A 26,293-nucleotide genomic window follows, 5' to 3' on the forward strand; every position below is an offset into this window, starting at 1 on the left:
TATAATCGTACGTGGTAACATAAAATGGCGTCGTAATAATTCTGTTGAGTTTTCAACTCAACATGCAAAGTAACTGTTGTATGCTGAGATAAATATATGTTACACAGTTCCGTGCAGACTTTACTCGTACAAGTTGCAATTTTGAACCAACAATTTTACTTCCCCTCTAAAATATATTATTACTTGCTACTTGATTTACAAGACCACCCAAATCGCTGTAAGCAATTGTTATACTTATGTTCTTTTTTTTAATTAGTTTATCAAGCTTTTGTGCCTTAATAACGTTTTTTGAAATTATGGACTGTATATGTTTTAACCATTTCCAGTGATTCTTTGTCTATTAGTAAAGACAACGGCGTTAATGAAATTGTCCAACACACGTTTATCGTTATACAGAAATTATGCAGTAAACACGGACGAGTAAAAAAGAAGGACTCCGCGCCGTGATATAAGCAAGTGAAGCACCTTTATGCTAGTGTGTGTGCGGTTACGGGGGATACTAGTTACAGAACTTTTTCTACCTTAAATAATCATATATGACCACAAATACTTATATAGTATCGTTTTTACACTTTTTCACAACGCACGACGGCTTTTTTAAAATATTTTATTGAGACGCAAACTGATCTGTCACAGACGATGATAATTCTCATAATGGCGGCCTATCGGCCTGTAGTAGTGTAAGTGTGTGCGTGGGGCTATGTATTTACACGTTAATCGGCTTGTTTTCCTGCTACACTGTTATGTAAAGTAACATGGAGTCCATATTTTTTTACTAGTCCCGAAATTTTTATGAGTTCCCTTAGGAGCGCGATAGGAATTCAACACGGATAAGTTCATGCCCATTCACTAGTACTACTTATATAAGATGATATAATAATAATCAGTACTTAGTAGCATTTATTTAATCAAAACAAATCAATTCTTATAACTATATAATTGCAATACCTTAAAATGATTACATGAAGTTAAAACTAACACAACGAGGAAGTGTACCTTACTAGTAAGGATAATATTAACATATTTGTATGTTCAGCCGGCAAACGTTGTTTTGCGATATATATTAGGTAAGTACCCCGCGCCCGCTCATTGTATGAATTGTCATATATAGTGAAGTGGCATCGACTGCATTATCTGATATATAAAATTCATGTCGCGGTGTTTGTAGTTAAACTCCTTCGAAACGGCTTGACCAATTCTCATGAAATTTTGAGTGCATATTGGGTAGGTCTGTGAATCGGACAACATCTATTTTTCACCCCCCTAAATATTAAGGTTGGTCCACTGCAATTTTTTTTTTTAAGTAAATTTTTTCGACTTTTTTTTTTAAATTTGTTTGATTATGAGTCAACATTAAAAAATACATACAACTTCAAATTTTCACCCATCTACGAACAACAGTTACTTTTGTATCGCGATTTTAATATCGGCAATACAACGTTTGCTGGGTCAGCTAGTCTTATATATAAAATTCTCGTGTCACAATGTTAAGTTACCTTACTCCTCCGAAACGGCTTTACTGATTAATACCGAATTTTATATGCATACTAGCTGACCCAGCAAACGTTGTATTTGTATGTATTTTTTAATGCCACATTATAAAAAAATAAAAATAAAATATTCATCCAAAAATTAAAAAAAAAAGAAGGGGAACAACCCTTATTACTTAGGGGTATGAAAAATAGATGTTGGCCGATTCTCAGACCTATTCAATATGCTCACAAAATTTCATGAGAATCGGTCGAGCCGTTTCGGAGGAGTACGGGAACGAACATTGTGACACGAGAATTTTATATATAAGATTCTGTAGGTCTGAGAATCGGCTACTATCTATTTTTCATGGGTGCTGCGCTGCACCCTTAAATTTATTTTTTATTTTTTGGACGTATGTTTGTTTTTATTTTTTAATGAAACAGCATTAATAAAAATACATACAACCCTTTTTCAACCCTCTACGATAAACCCCTATTTTTGTATCGCGATTTTATATTATTCTGTTCCATCCACAAATCCGCTATAGGGTTGCTAGATGGCAATGGATCAATACTTACAATAATTGTAGTACGATAAATTTGGTAGGTCTGAGAATCGGTTGTATCTACTTTTTACACCCCAAAAATTTTTTTATTACTTTATATAGCAATACAACGTTTGCTGGGTCAGCTAGTCTTAATATATATATATATTTCTGTTGTGCGCCTGTTGTAACTGAACTCCTCCTAAACGGCTAGACCGATTTTAAATGAAACTTTCTGTGTGTCTTCAGGTGGATTCGAGAATGGTTTAGATTCACAATTGAACTACCTCCTAAACGGCTGGACCGATTTTGATGATTTTTTTGTGTGTTCCAGTGAATTTGAGATTGGAAGACTATATAATAATATAATAATATATATAATATTATAAAGCTGCAGTGTTTGTTTGTTTGAACGCGCTAATCTCTGGTACTACTGGTCCGATTTGAATGATTCTTTCAGTGTTGGGTAGTCCATTTATCGAGGAAGGCTATTGGCTATGTTTTTTTTTCAAAATTAGGGATCCGTAATAAAATTGCTATTTTGTAACACAAGGTGTAAAATCGAAAACCTATTTTTGCGTGCGCTGCAAAAACTATTGACAATAGAACAAAATGATGTACAGGCTATAATATAGGCAATATTTTATTACTTATAAAACTATCGCGTGAATTATACTTTATATGGCAAAACAACGTTTGCCGGGTCAGCTAGTATATATATATTTCTGTTGTGCGCCTGTTGTAACTGAACTCCTCCTAAACGGCTGGACCGATTTTAAATTAAACTTTCTGTGTGTCTTCAGGTGGATTCGAGAATGGTTTAGATTCACAATTGAACTACCTCCTAAACGGCTGGACGGATTTTGATGATTTTTTTGTGTGTTCCAGTGAATTTGAGATTGGTTTAGACTCTCAATCCTTTCTATATAATATAATTCTCCTGCTCATGTGTATGTTAGTGAAGTGCTGCTAACGGCTGGATCAATTTTTCAAACTTAAGACAGGACTGTGTACAGGACAACATCTGTGGGGTTCACTAGAATATAGTATTCCTATTCAAAAGTTTATCGAATACGTGACGGATTCGCAATCCGAAACACGGTGCATCTTATGGTACAAGTATTATTCTAATCGGTTCAGTAGTTTTTGCAGTATAACCTAAGGGAAAAAAGGCAATAATATATTTATCACTATAGATAAAAGTTTCAATATAAGGTACCAAATATAACAAAAATCACTTTAAACTTGTCCCTAAAATGAGCCGGTAGATGAATCTCGCTATTCGTTTCATTCAATTAAGTACGGATTATACGTTTCGCATTCATCATGTCTTGTCTGTGGCGGATTTATGATGTGCAATTATTCTACTGCGGCTGAACGGCAAAAACCATTGACTGACAGCGCCAGATTGTCAACGAAGAGCAATACACGGGTACGAACAAGTAACCAGTCCTATAATTGGATTTCATCATGTTCAACAAGGTTTTTTATATTATTATTATAACCGACCACCTAGGCATACAGATGAGAGATTTTAATGAATTATGATAATAAAAAATAATAAAAATTTTGTTTGGAACAACTTAACAAAGCTAATACGAACAAGTAAATACGATGATAGCTGCAAAAGTTTAAGCTGCAGTGAAGCTAACAACGACCTTCTCCGAATACAATAAGGAATGAAATCATAAATAAAGATCTAAATAGTAAACAGAGTACGGTAATTGAAAAAAGACATTAAAAAAAGTACAGGACATGTTATTTGAAATGAATACATTATTATTATTATATGTGTATAGTTCTGGGTGAAGTGTGTATGTGAGTGTTAGAGATATCTAATATAAAAAATTCTCGTGTCATGGTGCTAAACTTTGAACTCTTCCGAAACGATTCTCATGAAATTTTGAGTGCATATTGAGTAGCTCTGAGAATCGGACAACATCTATTTTTCATTCCCCTAAATGTTAAGGGTGGCCACACGAATTTTTTTTTTAATTTTGATAATGAGTCAGCATTAAAAAATACATACAACTTCAAATTTTCACCCAACTTCATCAGTTACTTTTGTATCGCGATCTTAATATCGGCAATACAACGTTTGCTGGGTCAGCTAGTTTATATATATAAAAGATGGAATAAGAGCTGGATGGAAATGAAGAATAGACGAGCATACATATGGGTCACCTGATGGTAGATGACCAGAGGATTCACACGAGCGTTGCCGATCTTATAAAGCGTCGAATATATACAAAGGAATTTTTAAGCGAAAAGCACATAATATATAACCGAGGATACCGTGATGAGAGTCAACGGTTTTGTTTTTTGAGGATCTCGATGTTGTATCGACCTACGGAAAGAGAAGCCTGGATTGGCAGGATCAGGTAAAAATGATCTTAAGAGTACTTCCTGTGATATATCCGTTAGAAGATTTTAGTAGGTATAGAAGAAAACGAACGAATGATTGAACAAAATTCTTTGCAATTTTTACATAAAAACTATCTTAGCTCAAATTAAAAAAATGTTTAGATTTACAAGAGCAATATCTCAAGTCAATCTTCTAATATACAAATACTGGGGTTGAACAGGTTATCAACTGTAAAAGTAGATCCTGTAGATGAAGCCACAACCTGAGAGTTGAACAAAGCATACAAGATTTTATGACGATACGTCACTCCAACGCTTGAACAAGTTGGCAGATACCTCGCATGGAATGCGAAAGGAGGTGGGTTTGAGTCCCGCATCGTTCATACAATTTTGTTTTCAAATTTTATTTGTGTATTTTTTCTCATTTCTCTCTGGGCACTTCTGAAATTAGTCTAACGCTTGTCAGTACATTGCTAACATAGAAAGATAAAAATAAAATTTAGAATCTCTGTAATAAAGTTTATAGCAGTAATTTATAAAATAATAAAACACGAAACAAAATATCAAGAGAGGGACGTGACAAAGCGAATAACGTTGCTAGAATAAATAAAGGCACGGTTCTCACATTAAGCTCAAATAAATATTTCTGTAGTTGCTCTAAAGTTATGGTCTCATTCATTACAAGTTATACCTATTTATGGAGAGCTAAGATGACATGAATGTATTGTAAATTACTGGAACAGGTGAGGGGGAACGACTTTGGATTTCTTGGAAGCCTGTATCTTTACATAAGGTGTACACCGTATATGTAATCTGTTCATATAATAAAAACGTAGAATTTACCGAATTAGTACAGTTCCATTAGTTTGAAAAATTTGTCCGTCTGTTTGTCTGCTTGTGCGCACATCATTAATCTATGACACTCACTGCGATTTAAATTATTCTTTGATTTATATAATGCTTTATTTTGAGTAACATTTCGCGTTTGTTTAATCAAAATCGATCCACAGAAGGCACTTCGAGGACACTCCCCTTAATGCCTTGCGTGTCCCCTCTCTTGAGTAATTTCCAATTCCAAGGTCATCTTAAAGGCAAATCAGAACTCAAAAAAGCTTCGAAGAAACTGGGAATCATTAATAGAGCATGGCAACACTTCAAGCTAGTCCGTATACTAGCCCTCTACGAAACGAAGATCCAACCATATTTTATTATTTTAATGCTGCTGTCTCTGGTCTGGGCACACCCCAGTATCAGCTCGAACCATTTGACCGCGTTCAACGCAGAGCTGCTCAATTGTCGAGGATCCAGTAATCTGTCACGTCATTTCATTATGTGTTTTCAACAGCATTTTACTCGGGGAGTTTTCCAAGAGCCGCCGAGTTCAACCTTTGCACAATAATTGGATATCATCTTCACCATTTGGGTGTGTGGCGTTCTTCTACATTGCGGCTTCAAGGAACTTTCTTCCATATACAACCAAATTATGAATTGACCTTCCTTGTGCGACTCTTTCCAGGACAATACTACGTGGATACCTTCATAAAAGGGCGTACAATTTTCTAAAAGTCCCGCAACGTTCCTGTTAGTTACCTAGCATTGCAGGGGAAAATAACCGGCGGTGATCACCTAAAATCAGAAGACCTATACGTTCTTTTAGAGGAAAGAGGAAGACCTCTTTCAATGTATAGAACTCAAAGGGTTGATAGTAATATGTGTTATAGAGCAATAACATAACTGCAAAATTGTATTGCGTAGAGGACAGCGGAGAAAGCAACGGATATAGCTAGTGCTTTTTATAACGGGTCATTTTTTATGGAAAAGGACAAGAGAGCGTACGGGTCACCTGGTATTAAGTGATCACTGCCGCCCACATTCTCATCAGAGAAATCACAGGAGCGTTGCCAGTCTTTAAGGAAGGTGTACGCGCTTTTTTCGTACCAAAGGTACCAATGTCATATCGTCCCGGAAACACCGTACAAGGAAACATTCCACAGTTTTGTAGTACGTGGAATGTTCCTTGAAAACCGCACTGTGGAGAAACACATCTTGATGATATCGTAATTTGTGGCGTGTCATACAAAGGTTAAATTCGACGGCAGGAATCAGGTGAATCAGCTCTTCGGGACACTCCCCGTGATAAATGCGGTAGAAGACACACAATGAAGCGACGTCTCTACGCAACGCCAAGTGATCGAGCCGTTCACGGAGACTGGCACACTTAAAGCAGCTCAAGTCATTGTTTATGTATAATTGTTGCTCAGAAAACAATCACGAATGTGGACCAGCTCATGGGAGGCGTAAATCACGCAAAGCTAAATATTTATCCTGCAAACCCACTCAATATACAATGGCTACATTATTCACACACAGTGCCTGAATCAATTGCCTAAAGCGACATTGAAATGTTACAATTTAAGGACCGAATACTTGCAGTTTTTAGAGGACGCAATTTTATTTTTGGGACATATGTTAAGGTCAATTATGTTAAGGTCAAAAAATTTATGAACATATTTGTAGGCAAAGAGATCTGCTACAAATTATGCATTTACGATTTTTTTGTAAGAGTTTCCAAGATATGAGGAAAACGGTATTTGAACCCCTTTTACCAAGATGGCGGCTGGGGAACAAGGGCGGCAACTCCACAAACTTAGGGTTAAGCTTCTATTGACACACATGTCCCAAAAATAAAATTACGTCCTCTAAATAATGCAAAGCTCATGTAACATTGCAATGGACTAACATTATTATGTATTAGCATTCCACGGTGAAACTCTGTACTACCTTTACTTGGCATGTCACCTCAAGTGAAGAACAGGAGATGTCACAAATAGAGTTTTCCAGCTTAGGGCAAAATGTATCTCATACAGCTTATTCATAGTTTCTATAGCTAGTAAAGACTATTCAATTTGTACACAAATAAAATTTGAAAAACAAAATTTTATGAACGATGTGGGACTCGAACCCACGTGCTCCGACGTTTCGTGCCGATGCTCTAACCAACTGAGCTAACCTTTCGAGTTACGTATCGTCATAAAATCTTGTATGCTTTGTTCAACTCTCAGGTTGTGGTTTCATCTACAGGATCTACTTTAGAGTTGATAACCTGCTCAACCGCAATATTTGCATATTAGGAAATTGACTTGCGATGTCGCTCTTGTAAATCTAAACAATTTGTTATGTTTTTAAAGTGATAGCCCGCCCCCACTTCTAGGATTAACACACAAATAAAATTTGAATACCAAAATTTTAAGATGCGGGACTCGAAAGAGCGGAGGTCGTGGGTTCGAGTCCCACCCCCATAACGAATTATTCAATTTGTGCCCATATTACACGTATAAAAGCTGTACACGTGAAACTTGTATTTTTAATTCTACTTGGAAATTGGAATCGGCCCAGTAGTACGAGAGATTAGCGCGTTCAAACAAACAAACAAACACTGCAGCTTTATAATATTATAATATTATATATTATTAGTATAGATTTACGTTATGACTGTTATGTGTGTATGGTGAATGTGTAGGGATGTGTGTATGTGTGAAGGGTGATGTGTACTTATGTACCCGAGGGGAAGAAATGCCTTTGTGCCTACAGGTCAATAATAGATAGTTGATAATTCACAACAATCCATGAAGCAACAAGTCACGAATTGACCCCACGATGTGTTTCTTGCCTTTTCTTAATGCGAACGCTATTACTATTCCAGTGCTCGTTTGTACCTTGATCATTTTATTACATTAGTACGGTTCATTGCCTATTATCATTAGTGACTTTTTGCTTCTAATCAGAAAGGCGTTAAAAACACGTTAGGACTTCGGGCGCAAAGTTCTTCTTTAATTACAAAGTACACAAATTTGCGACTTATTCCAGATATGTAAGGTTTATTTTTGACTGACTTAAAATATGTCTATGTAGGAACTCGTATTGGAGCAAAAAGCTGGAAGATCGGGTGGCGGGTTACGCAAGAGTTGGCTGGATAAAAAGTGGTTTCCCTTTCGAGTTGTAAGGAAGTTCAACAGCCGTCAACAAACGGAACCTGTCGCCTAGGTCGCTAGCGCATTACATCAGGGTTCATCATCACTCTGACATGTTCAGCTAGAAACAGACAATGCCTATGACTTTAAACCGTAACTTAATCATATTTTTTCATCACCAGTGGGAGTCTCCTTTGCACCGGATGCCGTCTAGATTATGGGTACCAAAACGGCGCCTATTTCTGCCGTGAAGCAGTAATGTGGAAGCATTATTGTGTGTCGGTCTGAAGGGCGCCGTAGCTAGTGAAATTGCTGGGCAAATGAGACTTTACATCTACTGTCTCAAGGTGACGAGCGCAATTGTAGTGCCACTCAGAATTTTTGGGATTTTCAATAATCCTGAGCGGCACTTCTTTGTAATGGGCAGGGCGTATCAATTACTATCAGCTGAACGTCCTACTTAAAACTTAAAAGTTAAAATTTAAGTAGGACGTTCAGTTGACATTCTAAACAACTTCAACTTGCAAATATACATTGATAAACCTACTCGAGAAAAATCATGTATTGACCACATAATTGCTAATATAAAACAGGCATATAGTAAAGTATTACCATCGTTCCTCTCAGATCATAATACATGCCAAATATTAAAAAAAAACTGACTATTATCATACAAATACATCGACTGCATAATTTGTTCTGCATTATCTTCGCAAAAATATAATATAATTTGCTGATACACAGATGCGTGTAACAACGATTCACGTAGTCCAATTATCATACAATTCACATAAAATTAGCATTCTTTACACTTCATCGTGCTATATGATATAAAACTTTTTGCGTTAACGTGTTAAAACATCCAGTTATTTATCTTACTCGCTCATTGAATTTACAAACTACAGATAAGGGGCGAATATTTTCGTACTAAATTTTAAAACAATGACGTAAACGGTCGTATGAACACGATGATCTCAAAAACAACATAACGTATATTATTTATTAATACGGCTTTACTCACGTTTTTAAACGTGTAAAAACGACTAGTTTCGGACCATTCGGAGGTCCTTCATCAGGGTGAGTGTGGTGGGTTCGCGATAACGTCCCACCTCTTAATGCGGACTAATAATAATGCGAGTAAAACCGTATTAATATATAATTTAATAATGACTCACGAAAGTTTTAATAATTTAATAACTTATATTATTACGAATAATAATTTGATCCTTTGTTTTAGAAAAATAAAAAAGCTTCCAAGTGCGAGTCGTATTCGCTCGTGAAGAGTTCTGTAACAGCAAGTGACATTGACTGAAAGGTATAGTGCGGTGTATCATTTATGACGTATTAAAAAAAACTACATACTAGATCTCGTTCAGACCAATGTTTGGTAGAAGTTTGGTGGTAATGTAATAAATCATATATTTTTTTAGTTTTATCATTCTCTTATTTTAGAAGTTACAGGGACACATTTTACCACTATGGTGAGTGTCTCTAAGTGTCTCTCGCGCAAACTATTTAGTTTAGAAAAAAATTAAGACCTATATATAGATAGACCTACCCCCGTGTGGGTTTGATCGGAAAAATTTTTGAGTTTCATTTCTAAGTATGGAGAGACCCCAAAATTTATTGATTTTTTTTTTTCAATTTTTGTGTAAAAATCTTAATGCGGTTCAGAGAATTCCGAATAAAAGTGGCTGTGACATACGGTCGGACAGACAGACAGACATGACGAATCTATAACGGTTCCGTTTTTTACCATTTGGCTACGGAACCCTAAAAGTATGGTAACTGGAATTATTTTAAAATTGCCGACTCTTCTGAGTCAATGGGACCGACAACTTAGTGTGTTTGTCCAACTTTGACAAAGGCCTCCCTTATTTCTTTCCAATCGGTACTGTTTAGCGCTTTCCTAGACCATGTTTTTTCTGCTATAATTCGTCTTCCCAGCTTCGAAACTGTCAAACGTATAAACGAATTAATACACAGCTATTCAGCTGCTATAAGGAAAAACACCAAAAAATTTTTAAATAATCGATAATTTTATAAGGTTACTAGTGGACCCAACAGACGTTGTCCTGTACACACGTCTTAAATTTGAAAAATCTGTCCAGCCGTTAGGAGGAGTTCACTAACATACACATGAGCAGGAGAATTATATTATATGGACGTAATTGAGAATCTAAACCAATCTCAAATTCACTGAAACAAACAAAAAGTCATCAAAATCGGTCTAGCCGTTTAGGAGGTAGTTTAATTGGGAATCTAAACCATTCTTGAATCCACCCGAAGACACACATCAATCTCAAATTCACTGGAACACACAAAAATCTCATCAAAATCGGTCCAGCCGTTCAGGAGGTAGTTCAATTGTGAATCTAAACCATTCTCGAATCCACCTGAAGACACACAGAAAGTTTCAATAAAATCGGTCCAGCCGTCTAGGAGGAGTTCAGTGACATACACACGCACACAAGAATTATATATATAAAGATAAGCTATGCTGTCACATCTCTTTCACTTTACACTAATATCTTTTTAAAAATCGAACGAGATGTATCCAAAATTTGGATATTAAAGACTCCCATACATTCTGTATATTAATAGGTACGATGTACTTGTAAAATTTTCAAAACGATCGGTATAGAACATTAGAAGAATTGCGATTTTGATCAAATGAACATTAAATTTTTGCATATTTAAATTTAGTTTTTTTTTTTAAATAAGAGATGAGACGAGCAGGACGTTCAGCTCAGATCGTAATTAATACGCCCTAAAATTCTGAGCGGCACTACAATTGCGCTCGTCACCTTGAGACATAAGATGTTAAGTCTCATTTGCCCAGTAATTTCACTAACTACGGCGCCCTTCAGTCCGAAACACAGTAATGTTTACACATTACTGCTTCACGGCAGAAATAGGCGCCGTTGTGGTACCCATAATCTAGCCGGCTTCCTGTGCAAAGGAGCCTCCCAATGGTAAACACGCATATAAAGATAAATTCAGAGTTCACGATGACAAGATCAGTGTTGTAAATAAAGATATTGTCAATGGCGGCAATCCTCGCAAGCTACAAAATATTGTGACAAAATGCCATTAATTTTCCCACCTTTTCTCACTTTTACAAAAAGTATTGTGTAACAACTCCACGCTTCGTTTAAGAAAACATTTTTGTAAGCTCAACGATGCTGTCGAAGGTTTTATCGAAATATCTGAGCATTAAATAAAATAATCAACTCAAGTTTACTTAATATTCCTTACGTTCTTTCTTAAATTAATTAGTTTGAGACAAAACTCGTGAATTAAATCAAGATTACTTTTAGAAAAAAAATTGATTGTCTGTAAAGTTGATTTACTAACGATAATTTTATGTAAAAACGCCATAAGAAAACATTTTTATACGATCGTTTAAATGAGTCATAATAAGTTGTTTGTCTAAAGGACAATGCCGATCCTTGTATGAAAATTGGGCTATTCTTGCGTCTTAACCAAATCATTGGTAAAACATTAGAAATATTCTCAAGATTATGTAAAACAAAAATCAGTGAGATATAAACAGGGAATTTGTAGTTATCTGAATTTTTCAATTTCAATTTACAACGAACTTGTTGTCAGTTTTAGTGTAGGATTGCTGGACTTGATGTTAAACTAAGTTGATTGATGACAATGTTATTATGACAAAACATACAAATATAGACTAAGCCTATCATCTTGACATTTCAACCAGTGTTTCTACTTACGTTAATGTATGGAAGTGAGAGTTGGGTATGGCAGAAGAAGCATAAAAGCAGAATTAACGCAGTTGAGATGCGATCACTGCGTAGTACGTGTGGGGTAAGACTGACTGATAGAATTCCGAATGCGGTAATACGAGCGCGCTGCGGTTTGAAAGAGGATGTTGTGACAAGGACTAAAAAAGGAATGCTTAAATGGTTTGGACACGTGGAGCGAATGAGTGAAGAAAGAATGACGCATCAAATATATAAGGCAAGTCTGTGTGGGCAAGCCGGTCGCGGGAGACCTCGTAGAACATTCGTCGATCAAATTGGGGACGTTTTGAGAAAAGGAGAGGTCCGAAGCACCCGCAACCGGCGAGCATGTATGAAAATAGTAATGAATGTAGAGGAAGCGCGTGAGATTTGTAAGGATAGAAGCAAATGGCATTCTATTGTCTCTGCCTACCCCGACGGGAACAAGGCGTGAGTATGTGTGTGTGTGTGTGTGTTTCTACTTACGATTTTGGTTTTACCCTAGTTTCAACGGTGGCGACGGGTAACCTAGTAGAATCGTGTCAATGATTATTAGTGTTATGAGTCCACGGTATAATGGAAATTATAGTATTATAATAATGTTAAATGAATAGCTTTTAAGCCACTAAGTGCTTCTCATACAAAAAGTTCGTGTTTAATGTTACAGTGTATGATACAGTTAACTTGTATATCGGACGTGTGAATGTGATAATTTCATACTTAGTATAACCGTGTCATAGATTGCGGGCTTTTGTTTGCGATACGAGTACGTAGCTCGCAATCATTAATGATTTGCTGACTTTTCTGACTGTAGAGCAAAGACTAGCGGACAAAAGACTTACTTACTCGACTTACTTTATGTCTGTCTGTATCATTGATGGATTGACATTCATTGATATTTTGAAAAGCATTTATTCGGGAATATCGCTTGCTCCAAGTCTAGTAATTTAATATCTAAATACCTCTTTGTCCTTCTCTCGACTCGATTGATTTTTAGATGCTAAGTTGACCTAGTTTTTATATTAGTATATGTAGTATGATAAATAAATAAAAAAAAAAAAAAAACAAAAAAAGTTAATACTGATCTCAATCATAGGTGTGATCGGCGCTGGTCTTCCGGAGAACCCCAGGTGATCTAGCGGATAGTTTAAGTCGTGAGAAATGAAATCATTATAACAGGGTTGTCATATTAAAATAATATAGTAATAAAACAGAAATAAAAACAAAAAATACATAAAATAGGTATGTAATGTAAGTACATTAAAGTAGTAATAAAAAAATTTATAACGAGTGAGTGCTAATTCTGCTGATATTATGAATCTCTCTGAAAGAACTTGTGTATAGTTCTGGGTGAAGTGTGTATGTGAGTGTTAGAGATATCTAATATAAAAAATTCTCGTTTCATGGTGTTAAACTTTGAACTCTTCCGAAACGATTCTCATGAAATTTTGAGTGCATATTGAGTAGCTCTGAGAATCGGACAACATCTATTTTTCATTCCCCTAAATGTTAAGGGTGGTCGACACGAATTTTATTTTTAATTTTTTTGACAATTTTTTTTTTAATTTTGATAATGAGTCAGCATTAAAAAATACATACAACTTCAAATTTTCACCCAACTTCATCAGTTACTTTTGTATCGCGATCTTAATATCGGCAATACAACGTTTGCTGGGTCAGCTAGTTTATATATATAAAAGATGGAATAAGAGCTGGATGGAAATGAAGAATAGACGAGCATACATATGGGTCACCTGATGGTAGATGACCAGAGGATTCACACGAGCGTTGCCGATCTTATAAAGCGTCGAATATATACAAAGGAATTTTTAAGCGAAAAGCACATAATATATAACCGAGGATACCGTGATGAGAGTCAACGGTTTTGTTTTTTGAGGATCTCGATGTTGTATCGACCTACGGAAAGAGAAGCCTGGATTGGCAGGATCAGGTAAAAATGATCTTTAGAGTACTTCCTGTGATATATCCGTTAGAAGATTTTAGTAGGTATAGAAGAAAACGAACGAATGATTGAACAAAATTCTTTGCAATTTTTACATAAAAACTATCTTAGCTCAAATTAAAAAAATGTTTAGATTTACAAGAGCAATATCTCAAGTCAATCTTCTAATATACAAATACTGGGGTTGAACAGGTTATCAACTGTAAAAGTAGATCCTGTAGATGAAGCCACAACCTGAGAGTTGAACAAAGCATACAATATTTTAAGACGATACGTCACTCCAACGCTTGAACAAGTTGGCAGAGACCTCGCATGGAATGCGAAAAGAGGTGGGTTTGAATCCCGCATCGTTCATACAATTTAGTTTTCAAATTTTATTTGTGTATTTTTTCTCATTTCTCTCTGGGCACTTCTGAAATTAGTCTAACGCTTGTCAGTACATTGCTAACATAGAAAGATAAAATTTAGAATCTCTGTAATAAAGTTTATAGCAGTAATTTATAAAATAATAAAACACGAAACAAAATATCAAGAGAGGGACGTGACAAAGCGAAAAACGTTGCTAGAATAAATAAAGGCACGGTTCTCACATTAAGCTCAAATAAATATTTCTGTAGTTGCTCTAAAGTTATGGTCTCATTCATTACAAGTTATACCTATTTATGGAGAGCTAAGATGACATGAATGTATTGTAAATTACTGGAACAGGTGAGGGGGAACGACTTTGGATTTCTTGGAAGCCTGTATCTTTACATAAGGTGTACACCGTATATGTAATCTGTTCATATAATAAAAACGTAGAATTTACCGAATTAGTACAGTTCCATTAGTTTGAAAATTTTGTCCGTCTGTTTGTCTGCTTGTGCGCACATCATTAATCTATGACACTCACTGCGATTTAAATTATTCTTTGATTTATATAATGCTTTGTTTTGAGTGTTACTCAATTTTTCGCGTTTGTTTCATCAAAATCGATCCACAGAAGGCACTTCGAGGACACTCCCCTTAATGCCTTGCGTGTCCCCTCTCTTGAGTAATTTCCAATTCCAAGGTCATCTTAAAGGCAAATCAGAACTTAAAAAAGCTTCGAAGAAACTGGGAATCATTAATAGAGCATGGCAACACTTCAAGCTAGTCCGTATACTAGCCCTCTACGAAACGAAGATCCAACCATATTTTATTATTTTAATGCTGCTGTCTCTGGTCTGGGCACACCCCAGTATCAGCTCGAACCATTTGACCGCGTTCAACGCAGAGCTGCTCCAATTGTCGAGGATCCAGTAATCTGTCACGTCATTTCATTATGTGTTTTCAACAGCATTTTACTCGGGGAGTTTTCCAAGAGCCGCCGAGTTCAACCTTTGCACAATAATTGGATATCATCTTCATATTTGGGTGTGTGGCGTTCTTCTACATTGCAGCTTCAAGGAACTTTCTTCCATATACAACCAAATTATGAATTGACCTTCCTTGTGCGACTCTTTCCAGGACAATACTACGTGGATACCTTCATAAAAGGGCGTACAATTTTCTAAAAGTCCCGCAACGTTCCTGTTAATTACCTAGCATTGCAGGGGAAAATAACCGGCGGTGATCACCTAAAATCAGAAGACCTATACGTTCTTTTGTCTTCCTCTTTCAATGTATAGAACTCTAGAATAGGTTGATTGTAATGTGTGTTATGGAGCAATAACATAACTGCGAAATTGTATTGCGTAGAGGACAGCGGAGAAAGCAACGGATATAGCTAGTGCTTTTTATAACGGGTCATTTTTTATGGAAAAGGACAAGCGAGCGTACGGGTCACCTGGTGTTAAGTGATCACTGCCGCCCACATTCTCATCAGAGAAATCACAGGAGCGTTGCCAGTCTTTAAGGAAGGTGCACGCGCTTTTTTCGTACCAAAGGTACCAATGTCATATCGTCCCGAAAACACCGTACAAGGAAACATTCCACAGTTTTGTAGTACGTGGAATGTTCCTTGAAAACCGCACTGTGGAGGAACACATCTAGATGGTGGGGATGATATCGTAATTTGTGGCGTGTCATACAAAGGTTAAATTCGACGGCAGGAATCAGGTGAATCAGCTCTTCGGGACACTCCCCGTGATAAATGCGGTAGAAGACACACAATGAAGCGACGTCTCTACGCAACGCCAAGTGATCGAGCCGTTCACGGAGGCTGGCACACTTAGAGCAGCTCAAGTCATTGTTTATGTATAATTGTTGCTCAGAAAACAATCACGAATGTGGACCAGCTCATGGGAGGCGTAAATCACGCAAAGCTAAATATTTATCCTGCAAACCCACTCAATATACAATGGCTACATTATTCACACACAGTGCCTAAATCAATTGCCTAAAGCGACATTGAAATGTTACAATTTAAGGACCGAATACTTGCAGTTTTTAGAGGACGCAATTTTATTTTTGGGACATATGTTAAGGTCAATTATGTTAAGGTCAAAAAATTTATGAACATATTTGTAGGCAAAGAGATCTGCTACAAATTATGCATTTACGATTTTTTTGTAAGAGTTTCCAAGATATGAGGAAAACGGTATTTGAACCCCTTTTACCAAGATGGCGGCTGGGGAACAAGGGCGGCAACTCCACAAACTTAGGGTTAAGCTTCTATTGACACACATGTCCCAAAAATAAAATTACGTCCTCTAAATAATGCAAAGCTCATGTAACATTGCAATGGACTAACATTATTATGTATTAGCATTCCACGGTGAAACTCTGTACTACCTTTACTTGGCATGTCACCTCAAGTGAAGAACAGGAGATGTCACAAATAGAGTTTTCCAGCTTAGGGCAAAATGTATCTCATACAGCTTATTCATAGTTTCTATAGCTAGTAAAGACTATTCAATTTGTACACAAATAAAATTTGAAAAACAAAATTTTATGAACGATGTGGGACTCGAACCCACGTGCTCCGACGTTTCGTGCCGATGCTCTAACCAACTGAGCTAACCTTTCGAGTTACGTATCGTCATAAAATCTTGTATGCTTTGTTCAACTCTCAGGTTGTGGTTTCATCTACAGGATCTACTTTAGAGTTGATAACCTGCTCAACCGCAATATTTGCATATTAGGAAATTGACTTGCGATGTCGCTCTTGTAAATCTAAACAATTTGTTATGTTTTTAAAGTGATAGCCCGCCCCCACTTCTAGGATTAACACACAAATAAAATTTGAATACCAAAATTTTAAGATGCGGGACTCGAAAGAGCGGAGGTCGTGGGTTCGAGTCCCACCCCCATAACGAATTATTCAATTTGTGCCCATATTACACGTATAAAAGCTGTACACGTGAAACTTGTATTTTTAATTCTACTTGGAAATTGGAATCGGCCCAGTAGTACGAGAGATTAGCGCGTTCAAACAAACAAACAAACACTGCAGCTTTATAATATTATAATATTATATATTATTAGTATAGATTTACGTTATGACTGTTATGTGTGTATGGTGAATGTGTAGGGATGTGTGTATGTGTGAAGGGTGATGTGTACTTATGTACCCGAGGGGAAGAAATGCCTTTGTGCCTACAGGTCAATAATAGATAGTTGATAATTCACAACAATCCATGAAGCAACAAGTCACGAATTGACCCCACGATGTGTTTCTTGCCTTTTCTTAATGCGAACGCTATTACTATTCCAGTGCTCGTTTGTACCTTGATCATTTTATAACATTAATACGGTTCATTGCCTATTATCATTAGTGACTTTTTGCTTCTAATCAGAAAGGCGTTAAAAACACGTTAGGACTTCGGGCGCAAAGTTCTTTAATTACAAAGTACACAAATTTGCGACTTATTCCAGATATGTAAGGTTTATTTTTGACTGACTTAAAATATGTCTATGTAGGAACTCGTATTGGAGCAAAAAGCTGGAAGATCGGGTGGCGGGTTACGCAAGAGTTGGCTGGATAAAAAGTGGTTTCCCTTTCGAGTTGTAAGGAAGTTCAACAGCCGTCAACAAACGGAACCTGTCGCCTAGGTCGCTAGCGCATTACATCAGGGTTCATCATCACTCTGACATGTTCAGCTAGAAACAGACAATGCCTATGACTTTAAACCGTAACTTAATCATATTTTTTCATCACCAGTGGGAGTCTCCTTTGCACCGGATGCCGTCTAGATTATGGGTACCAAAACGGCGCCTATTTCTGCCGTGAAGCAGTAATGTGGAAGCATTATTGTGTGTCGGTCTGAAGGGCGCCGTAGCTAGTGAAATTGCTGGGCAAATGAGACTTTACATCTACTGTCTCAAGGTGACGAGCGCAATTGTAGTGCCACTCAGAATTTTTGGGATTTTCAATAATCCTGAGCGGCACTTCTTTGTAATGGGCAGGGCGTATCAATTACTATCAGCTGAACGTCCTACTTAAAACTTAAAAGTTAAAATATTTTTACAATTCGTTGAATTGTTAACTGTTATCTTTCATATTGAAAATGTCCCCTAGTCTGCTTATGATAAATGATAATAAAAAAATAAAAAAATGATAATATGATAATGCTTAAAACAATTTTAAAATTTCAGACGAATGATATTAATTATTAATAATTCTACAGATGAAAAAGTGTTATAAGTAAGGCTGTATGTACTCAGTGTTGTGTGTCTGATCAGAGGATTTGGACTAGGTAAAAAACCGGTTCTATTCAAAAGTATGTGAACTTATGTATGCACGCAAGAAGTTAAATTTCTTTGGCCTAATAAAGCAAAAATCCTTCATATTATTTATTCCTCGTACTATTCTAGGTTTGTAGAAAGAACAATATTGTAAAAATCTTGCAACGATGGCTTTGATAATTAATTATTAAATAACGAATACGGCTGTACGGGCTTGAACCCTTTGCCTATCCTAATAATGGACGAAGAAACCACGACGATGAAAAACGAATGTCACCCAACTTCAAACTGTTACTTTTGTGTTGCAGTGATGCGCGCGCATCTTAAAATTCCACTCTCATAATTTTTTCATAACGCGCCTAAAGAAGTATAACTTCAAAGAAAAATCCGAGATCAGGAAGAAAACGATTTACTGAGTCCAAGGCCGACTGATTAATTACTAGCCAAACTATACGAAATCGGAAATCTACCAGAATAACATCGAAACTCCTCCTCAATCATCCTAGCTCAAATATATCTGAATTCTTTGAACGTTTTCATCTACTTTTGCATAAGCTTATGCCAAAAAAAAAATAATAACATGTGGTGACCTTAATATAGACATTATGAAGAAATCTAACAATAATAATCTTTATATTGACATTCTAAACAACTTCAACTTGCAAATATACATTGATAAACCTACTCGAGAAAAATCATGTATTGACCACATAATTGCTAATATAAAACAGGCATATGGTAAAGTATTACCATCGTTCCTCTCAGATCATAATACATGCCAAATATTAAAAAAAAACTGACTATTATCATACAAATACATCGACTGCATAATTTGTTCTGCATTATCTTCGCAAAAAATATAATATAATTTGCTGATACACAGACGCGTGTAACAACGATTCACGTAGTTCAATTATCATACAATTCACATAAAATTAGCATTCTTTACACTTCATCGTGCTATATGATATAAAACTTTTTGCGTTAACCTGTTAAAACATCCAGTTATTTATCTTACTCGTTCATTGAATTTACAAACTACAGATAAGGGGCGAATATGTTCGTACTAAATTTTAAAACAATGACGTAAACGGTCGTATGAACACGATGATCTCAAAAACAACATAGCGTATGTTATTTATAAATACGGCTTTACTCACGTTTTTACGTCGCTACCGATACGACGTACCTCGTACTAGTTTCGGACCATTCGGAGGTCCTTCATCAGGGTGAGTGTGGTGGGTTCGCGATAACGTCCCACCTCTTACTGCGGACTTGGCCTCGTAGTGTGTAATGAACATTGTGAGTACATTCTGTGCACCGGTGGACACCAATAATGATACAGTGTCAGTGATACCGTGCTCATCATCACCGGCGCTCCCCGCACGCCTTGTCCACCCGCGCACTACGAGCCCGAGTCCGCAGTTAGAGGTGAGACGTTTTCGCGAACCTACCACATTCAACGTGATGAAGGACTTGCGAATGGTCCGAAACTAGACGGTACCGACACCGATAAAAACGTGAGTAAAACCGTATTAATATATAATTTAATAATGACTCACGAAAGTTTTAATAATTTAATAACTTATATTATTACGAATAATAACTTGATCCTTTGTTTTAGAAAAATAAAAAAGCTTCCAAGTGCGAGTCGTATTCGCCCGTGAAGAGTTCTGTAACAGCAAGTGACATTGACTGAAAGGTATAGTGCGGTGTATCATTTATGACGTATTAAAAAAAAACTACATACTAGATCTCGTTCAGACCAATGTTTGGTAGAAGTTTGGTGGTAATGTAATAAATCATATATTTTTTTAGTTTTATCATTCTCTTATTTTAGAAGTTACAGGGACACATTTTACCACTATGGTGAGTGTCTCTAAGTGTCTCTCGCGCAAACTATTTAGTTTAGAAAAAAATTAAGACCTATATATAGATAGACCTACCCCCGTGTGGGTTTGATCGGAAAAATTTTTGAGTTTCATTTCTAAGTATGGAGAGACCCCAAAATTTATTGATTTTTTTTTTTCAATTTTTGTGTAAAAATCTTAATGCGGTTCAGAGAATTCCGAATAAAAGTGGCTGTGACATACGGTCGGACAGACAGACAGACATGACGAATCTATAACGGTTCCGTTTTTTACCATTTGGCTACGGAACCCTAAAAGTATGGTAACTGGAATTATTTTAAAATTGCCGACTCTTCTGAGTCAATGGGACCGACAACTTAGTGTGTTTGTCCAACTTTGACAAAGGCCTCCCTTATTTCTTTCCAATCGGTACTGCTTAGCGCTTTCCTAGACCATGTTTTTTCTGCTATAATTCGTCTTCCCAGCTTCGAAACTGTCAAACGTATAAACGAATTAATACACAGCTATTCAGCTGCTATAAGGAAAAACACCAAAAAATTTTTAAATAATCGATAATTTTATAAGGTTACTAGTGGACCCAACAGACGTTGTCCTGTACACACGTCTTAAATTTGAAAAATCTGTCCAGCCGTTAGGAGGAGTTCACTAACATACACATGAGCAGGAGAATTATATTATATGGACGTAATTGAGAATCTAAACCAATCTCAAATTCACTGAAACAAACAAAAAGTCATCAAAATCGGTCTAGCCGTTTAGGAGGTAGTTTAATTGGGAATCTAAACCATTCTTGAATCCACCCGAAGACACACATCAATCTCAAATTCACTGGAACACACAAAAATCTCATCAAAATCGGTACAGCCGTTCAGGAGGTAGTTCAATTGTGAATCTAAACCATTCTCGAATCCACCTGAAGACACACAGAAAGTTTCAATAAAATCGGTCCAGCCGTCTAGGAGGAGTTCAGTGACATACACACGCACACAAGAATTATATATATAAAGATAAGCTATGCTGTCACATCTCTTTCACTTTACACTAATATCTTTTTAAAAATCGAACGAGATGTATCCAAAATTTGGATATTAAAGACTCCCATACATTCTGTATATTAATAGGTACAATGTACTTGTAAAATTTTCAAAACGATCGGTATAGAACATTAGAAGAATTGCGATTTTGATCAAATGAACATTAAATTTTTGCATATTTAAATTTAGTTTTTTTTTTAAATAAGGGATGAGACGAGCAGGACGTTCAGCTCAGATCGTAATTGATACGCCCTAAAATTCTGAGCGGCACTACAATTGCGCTCGTCACCTTGAGACATAAGATGTTAAGTCTCATTTGCCCAGTAATTTCACTAACTACGGCGCCCTTCAGTCCGAAACACAGTAATGTTTACACATTACTGCTTCACGGCAGAAATAGGCGCCGTTGTGGTACCCATAATCTAGCCGGCTTCCTGTGCAAAGGAGCCTCCCAATGGTAAACACGCATATAAAGATAAATTCAGAGTTCACGATGACAAGATCAGTGTTGTAAATAAAGATATTGTCAATGGCGGCAATCCTCGCAAGCTACAAAATATTGTGACAAAATGCCATTAATTTTCCCACCTTATCTCACTTTTACAAAAAGTATCGTGGAACAACTCCACGGTTCGTTCAAGAAAACATTTTTGTAAGCTCAACGATGCTGTCGAAGGTTTTATCGAAATATCTGAGCATTAAATAAAATAATCAACTCAAGTTTACTTAATATTCCTTACGTTCTTTCTTAAATTAATTAGTTTGAGACAAAACTCGCGACTCAAATCAAGATTACTTTTAGAAAAAAAATTGATTGTCTGTAAAGTTGATTTACTAACGATAATTTTATGTAAAAACGCCATAAGAAAACATTTTTATACGATCGTTTAAATGAGTCATAATAAGTTGTTTGTCTAAAGGACAATGCCGATCCTTGTATGAAAATTGGGCTATTCTTGCGTCTTAACCAAATCATTGGTAAAACATAAGAAATATTCCCAAGATTATGTAAAACAAAAATCAGTAAGATATAAACAGGGAATTTTTAGTTATCTGAATTTTTCAATTTCAATTTACAACGAACTTGTTGTCAGTTTTAGTGTAGGATTGCTGGACTTGATGTTAAACTAAGTTGATTGATGACAATGTTATTATGACAAAATATACAAATATAGACTAAGCCTATCATCTTGACATTTCAACCAGTGTTTCTACTTACGTTAATGTATGGAAGTGAGAGTTGGGTATGGCAGAAGAAGCATAAAAGCAGAATTAACGCAGTTGAGATGCGATCATACGAGCGCGCTGTGGTTTGAAAGAGGATGCTGTGACAAGGACTGAAAAAGGAATGCTTAAATGGTTTGGACACGTGGAGCGAATGAGTGAAGAAAGAATGACGCATCAAATATATAAGGCAAGTGTGTGTGGGCAAGCCGGTCGCGGGAGACCTCGTAGAACATTCGTCGATCAAATTGGGGACGTTTTGAGAAAAGGAGAGGTCCGAAGCACCCGCAACCGGCGAGCATGTATGAAAATAGTAATGAATGTAGAGGAAGCGCGTGAGGTTTGTAAGGATAGAAGCAAATGGCATTCTATTGTCTCTGCCTACCCCGACGGGAACAAGGCGTGAGTATGTGTGTGTGTGTGTGTGTTTCTACTTACGATTTTGGTTTTACCCTAGTTTCAACGGTGGCGACGGGTAACCTAGTAGAATCGTGTCAATGATTATTAGTGTTATGAGTCCACGGTTTAATGGAAATTATAGTATTATAATAATGTTAAATGAATAGCTTTTAAGCCACTAAGTGCTTCTCATACAAAAAGTTCGTGTTTAATGTTACAGTGTATGATACAGTTAACTTGTATATCGGACGTGTGAATGTGATAATTTCATACTTAGTATAACCGTGTCATAGATTGCGGGCTTTTGTTTGCGATACGAGTACGTAGCTCGCAATCATTAATGATTTGCTGACTTTTCTGACTGTAGAGCAAAGACTAGCGGACAAAAGACTTACTTACTCGACTTACTTTATGTCTGTCTGTATCATTGATGGATTGACATTCATTGATATTTTGAAAAGCATTTATTCGGGAATATCGCTTGCTCCAAGTCTAGTAATTTAATATCTAAATACCTCTTTGTCCTTCTCTCGACGCGGACGATAGCTTGGCTGCAACTTTTTTAATATCTTCCTCCCATCTCCTGTGTTGATCTCCCAAATTTCGTTAAATGTAGATAGGCTAATAATTCCTTACGAGTAGGCTATATTTCTCGGCTGTGTTTCCTATCCATCTTAATTTCTAATTTCGAATTGTCACATTTAAATTTAGTTTTTTTTTTGGCTGATTCTTCTTTCTATATGTGGCAGATATCACGTTTTTAATATGTGCTTTATTAAGGGGCCCATACTATGACAACCATAAGTTGATAAAACAAGTACCATAGATATGTTGTAATCTCACTCTCAATCTCTCTCTGACTCATGTCATTATTTTTCATCATTTCTTTGAGTGCCCAGTACATCTTCTAAGTATTCAATATGCAGGCCCTTTCAATATTCGATATCTACTTTTAGATTATTTTAAGTCAAGATTTAATGTTATCTTTACTTATAAGACCAAATGAAAAAGCAGTTGTAAGTCATACAACCCTGTAGGTTTGTTATGTATATTGTTAGGTTATCGTGTTACAAAAGTATTACCCTATAATCTTGCACCAAATAGAAAGAAAGAATAATAGATTGATTTTTAGATGCTAAGTTGACCTAGTTTTTATATTAGTATATGTAGTATGATAAATAAATAAAAAAAAAAAAAAAAACAAAAAAAGTTAATACTGATCTCAATCATAGGTATGATCGGCGCTGGTCTTCCGGAGAACCCCAGGTGATCTAGCGGATAGTTTAAGTCGTGAGAAATAAAATCATTATAACAGGGTTGTCATATTAAAATAATATAGTAATAAAACAGAAATAAAAACAAAAAATACATAAAATAGGTATGTAATGTAAGTACATTAAAGTAGTAATAAAAAAAAATATAACGAGTGAGTGCTAATTCTGCTGATATTATGAATCTCTCTGAAAGAACTTATGAAAATTTCAATATTTATAATTTTTAATTTTTATTAGTAGTTAATACGTAAGTATCCAACCCTACTCTATGGCACGGACGAGTAAAAAAGTAAGGACTCCGCGCAGTGATATTAATAAGTGAAGCACCTTTAAGCTAGTGTGTGTGCAGTTACAAGGGATACCAGCTAACACAAATTATGTCCCGTTATTGGTCATATTATTTTATAGCCACATTACTTTTAACTCCGATTTTTATATTTTACACAATTTCTCAATACACGGCAGCATTTTAAGATAATTTATTGCGACGTAAACTGATCCGTCACAGACGATGGCTGATGTCATAATGGCGGCTGATCGGCTTATATTTTTTTTTATTCATTATTTATATATTATATATATTAGTGTAAGTGTGTGCGTTGGGCTATGTTTTTACACGTTAACTGGCTTGTTTTGATCTTATGTTAGGTGTCACGGAGTCCTTATTTTTTTACTCGTCCGTGCTCTGTGGTAGTAGTCAGGTTAAATTTTAATCCAAAGTATCCAGTACACGCCAAAATGGCAATTTCATTCTCACACCCATCCTTACTATATCTCTTTGGTGACAATAATGCTAGTTTTACCAGTGGGAGGCTCCTTTGCAAAGAATGTCGGTTAGATTATGGATACCAACGGTGCCTATTTCTGCCGTGAACCAGTAATGTGTAAGCATTACTTTGTTTCGGTCTGAAAGGCGCCGTAGCTAGTGAAATTACTTTGCAAATGAGACTTAATATCTTATGTCTCAAGGTGACGAGCGCAGCTGTAGTGCCGCTCAGAATTTTTGGGGATTTTCAAGAAACCTGAGCGGCACTGCATTGTAATGGGCAGGGCGTATCAAGTACCATCAGCTGAACGTCCTGCTCGTCTCGTCCCTGTTTTTTCATTAAAAAAAATAGTTCAGTGCTTGTACCAAAAATTCCCAACGTGCCTAAAGAAATTAACATTTCAAAAAGTGTTGATACAATTGAAAAAGCCAGATAATATGTCTGGACCTTGGTATGTAGAGATTAAGTATCGCTTACAAAAAAGAAAATATTTATATTTACAAATGTTAAAAAATTTAATATTTAATCTATACTAATATATAAAGCTGCAGTGTTTGTTTGTTTGTTTGAACGCGCTAATCTCTGGTACTACTTACTGGTCCGATTTGAATGATTCTTTCAGTGTTGGGTAGTCCATTTATCGAGGAAGGCTATAGCTATGTTTTTTATTTTCAAAATTAGGGATCCGTAATAAAATTGCTATTTTGTAACACAAGGTGTAAAATCGAAAACCTATTTTTGCGTGCGCTGCAAAATTATTGACAATAGAACAAAATGATGAAAATCGCGTGAATTATACTTTATATGGCAAAACAACGTTTGCCGGGTCAGCTAGTAATAAATATTTGTCTTCGTGTTCATAACAAGGGGTCCCATAACAAGGGATTATGTAAGCCTGATTGAAATTAGCACGACTTCGCAGGTGAAGAAAATAAGTAAAACAGAGCAACAAGAAATCTGTTGAAGTAGTTATTCTTTCCATAAAACCGCAAATGATTCGGAACAATGTAGGCTCC

General features: G+C 36.1%; 1 protein-coding gene across 2 annotated transcripts in view; it reads left to right on the forward strand.

Annotated features, from left to right (window-relative positions):
* The first annotated feature begins 9,630 nt into the window (after nt 1-9,630).
* The window catches only part of LOC126977890 (uncharacterized), a 71,755-nt gene continuing 55,092 nt past the window's right edge, over nt 9,631-26,293 (forward strand). Inside the window, exons 1-2 of one of the 2 annotated variants that reach the window (XM_050826521.1) lie at nt 19,864-20,228; nt 20,333-20,410. The gene's annotated coding sequence lies outside the window, so the exon portion shown is untranslated. Of the gene's footprint in view, nt 9,668-19,863; nt 20,229-20,332; nt 20,411-26,293 lie in introns of those variants that run through there. The other variant, XM_050826522.1, reaches the window with a different exon arrangement.

Source organism: Leptidea sinapis, chromosome 46 (assembly GCF_905404315.1).
Source record: "Leptidea sinapis chromosome 46, ilLepSina1.1, whole genome shotgun sequence".
NCBI classification, from domain to species: Eukaryota; Metazoa; Arthropoda; class Insecta; order Lepidoptera; family Pieridae; genus Leptidea; species Leptidea sinapis.